This window comes from Ixodes scapularis, unplaced genomic scaffold, assembly GCF_016920785.2.
Source record: "Ixodes scapularis isolate PalLabHiFi unplaced genomic scaffold, ASM1692078v2 PGA_scaffold11__112_contigs__length_91849675, whole genome shotgun sequence".
In the NCBI taxonomy this organism is placed as follows: Eukaryota; Metazoa; Arthropoda; class Arachnida; order Ixodida; family Ixodidae; genus Ixodes; species Ixodes scapularis.
This window is the reverse complement of record NW_024609837.1, coordinates 9,224,878-9,228,476: the sequence shown is the minus strand read 5'-3', so window position 1 is coordinate 9,228,476 and position 3,599 is coordinate 9,224,878.

The following is a 3,599-nucleotide window of genomic DNA, read 5'->3' as shown; positions in this document are numbered from 1 at the left end:
GCGCCAATGTTGCCCGACGGGGTTTCGAAAAGGGTCTATTAACTTGAATTCTGCCAATCGCTGGACAGTCGTTATCTTGTAGCGAACTAACGGTAACCAAAGTAAGGTATGCTTTACTGCTTTCTCGAAAATACGACAAAAAACCCTCTAACTCCATGTCTTTTTTTTTTAAAGCTTGTACTTTATTACATGATTTGCTTTTTAACGCGAAACGTTCTTTGGCTAGTTGCACCGGATTTCATGAATCCGTGGCCTTTTACGTCCCATAATGCAACGCGCGCAGTGTTGCATTATGGGACAGTACAGGCCTTAGGCCTACAGACCAATTCAGTTTTCTCCGCTAAATTTATTTGGGGAAGCAAATTGGTCTATAGGTCACGTGACGTCAATTTCCCGCTAAATTTAGGGGAAAAATTAACTTCCCGCTGACATACACACCAATTCAGTTTCCCCGCTAAATTTAGCGGGGAAATTGACGTCACGTGACCTACACGCCAAATCAACTTCCCCGCTAAATTTAGAGGGGAAACTGAATTAGTGTGTAGGCCTGCAATGTCCCATAATGCTAGAACGTTTCACGTGAGCAACTCAATTGCTGAGCAATTTGCCATACAATTGTTTTTTTAAAAATATATTTTGCTTCCTAGGGAGTCGCGATATACCCGAAATAACTCTCAAAGGCCCTACACCCCCCTAGAGTCGCTGACAGCTTAAAGAAACGTAGGGCGTGGCGAGCCCCACGAATCTCATTACCGCTCCGCAGCCAATGATATTGCAGCATTAGCCGGCTAGACCGCCGAAGGACCAATCACGAAGCAAGAAGCGTGAACACAATGTGCCAGACCCTCTTTAACGACGGGCTCCCCAAATGAGCTCCTGGGGTGTCCACCCAGATAATATAACACGAAAATAACTTGACATCGGAGTAGAAAACAAGAAAAAAAGAGAGAAAAGATAAAAGTAAAAACAACGCCTATCTTTTTTTTTTTTTTTTTTTTTTTTTTGGGGGGGGGGGGGGGGGGGGAACTCTTTGTAATATACCGTTTTTTTTTTTTTGTATAACTCGCGTTTTCATTTTTTTTGTTCTTCACAATTTTTATATTATGTCCACTCTGTCTTTGTAAGTATGAACCGTAACTGCGGAACTTTGCCACGGGATTAATATAGTTCTCGATGGAAATAATAACGGAGAACATGCGGACGAGCTGCAGGTGAACTTTCGACATCTTGAACACCCGTGACTGGGAACATAAAGTGGACAACACATTGAGACCCGCGTGTTTGTTGTCCACGTTTTTTTGTTCCTGTAGTCTCGGGTATTCGAGGCGTTTATGTGTCTCGTTCCATTCGTTGTCAAGAATATTGAGACTCGCTCTCGCTGGCGCGTATATTGCGACCACAACACACAAATGCGGGCTTTTCAATGCAGTTTCGCCGCGCCGACCGTGCGTTCATGTGCCACTTTTATGTCAACTTTATATTTTCCCGAAAACAGTCATTTACAGGGGCGGGGGAGTGCGACTCATAGACGGTAAAGTACCGTATATAATACACCATTATAGCCGTTTTTAAGGAGATATGCTTCTGTTTTGTTTTATTTAACTCTACCTAGGCGCAGATTCAAGGGAAAACAAAACAGGTTTTCTGGCACGTCACAAAGTGTCCTTATACTCCGCCCTACGATCCAATGCGCTGCGCAAGTATCGTCTGCTACTTTTGCTGGGGTTGTGGTGACGTCAGAACGCCGACCTCTGATTGGTTCTGAATGAAGAATAGAGGGTAGACCTCATGGAAGCTCGCTTTGAGGTCTTCCCACTATCCTTCAGTCAGAACCAATCAGGCCTCGGCGTTCTGACGTCATCACAACCACTGCAAAATAGCAGACGATACTTGCGATCCGCATTGAGTCGATAGGGAGTTTTCGTAGACCGCGTTTCCCTCTCCGCTAAGCCCACCGCAACGAAGGAGCCGCTACTGCGCCTGCGCGCCGATAGCCTTGACTGTAGGGTTCCGGCTATCGTAGCGGGTTGCGGACAGCGTTGCAGAACGGCGAAAACCATCTACGAAAACTCCCTAATCGGGCAGCCCCAAAAATGTACCGTAAAGGCGCTCGTTATATTTGTGTAGTATGATATCACCGGCCGACTCTATTAGCGACGAGATGTTTTGGTGGCGCCTCCTATGGTTTCCTCTCGTGACGTCATTACCTTGCAAAAATCAAGTTGGATGGTGTTTGTAATGAACATGGTGGAAGTTTGAAATTATTGTACTCTGAAAGCAACACTACCAAAACCGTCAAAATTGAAGTTCTTACATTACTCTTATTTCTGTCGCTGAGAAAACCTTTGCTGACGTCATTATCAGTTATCGGCCAATCGTGGAAGGCCGACCACAGCGACGCTTTCGATCGCGCACGTTGCCAATAGGCATGTATCTCGCTTCTATTGCGGGAGGTCCCGGGTTCGAATCCCGGACGAGCCCTATTTTCGATTCGCAGTAATTCGTTTGTTGGTATGTTTCTGCATAGTTTAAATGGGTGTCGGCGCTAACGCATTTTTTGTTTTGTTTTGCCGATAACGCAGTAATATATACTCGTTACATTTTCAAAACAGTAACACGAAACGTACTTACTTTACTTATTTCGAGTAACGGGTAGCATCACTCGTTACATGTTCCCGAGACATTAAAGAAAAAAATGGCACTTCTAATTTTTGTTTTGTGTATTTAGGAGCTACGTTATATGAATTCTTGCGCTCATTCAATGCACATACTTTAAAAAGTTTGCGTCTTTTTTCTCACGCAAACTCTCTCACTTTAGAGAACCCCAACGCTCATGCTTTTTGTCCCAGTCTAAACAGTAAAATGCATTAATTTAGAAATTAAAGAAAAAAAAAAAGACATCGAAATAGTGACGTGCGGTACATTTGATCGGTACCGGTAATGCGTTATCTTTGTTTTGAGGTAACTTAGGACGGTAACGCGTTCCTTTTATACATGCAAGAAGCGAGTAACGTATCTCGTTACTTCTTTTCCCCGGTAACGCGTACACAGCGCTGGTTAAAATTTGGTAGCTAACCTAGGTACCAACATGTCGCGAACCCGCCAAGGTTTGAGCTCGAACAGGTTCGACTTTGGCGAACGTTTAACACGAGGTCTGCCGTGAGTTGGCCACGAGGGTCCAGTACTGTGCGCAAACACGAAATCCCGCGGCATGGAATACGAACTGAATTCGACCGAATTGTGATGGCTAAACCTGTTCAATCGGGCGATCACAGAATCAACAAATGAATCCAGCTGAAACAAAAAAAAAAAAGAAAGAAGACGGGAAAAAAAGAGAAAAAGTACACATGACCCCGGTGGCACGATGCATCGTGCTCGGGGATTTTGAACGCCAAGTGGGAAAGCACGAAACAGGCATAAACGCTTACTTAAAAAAAAAAAAAAAAAGTTTTATAAAGTAAGAATTGTTTTTTTTATTTTTTATTCAACGACGCATTGACGCTGACCAAACCTTGCACGTGTCCGCGTTCACCGATAAATACATTCAATTTTTCGCTTGAACTAGAACAAACCAAAGACTGACAAATGAGTTTAACGCA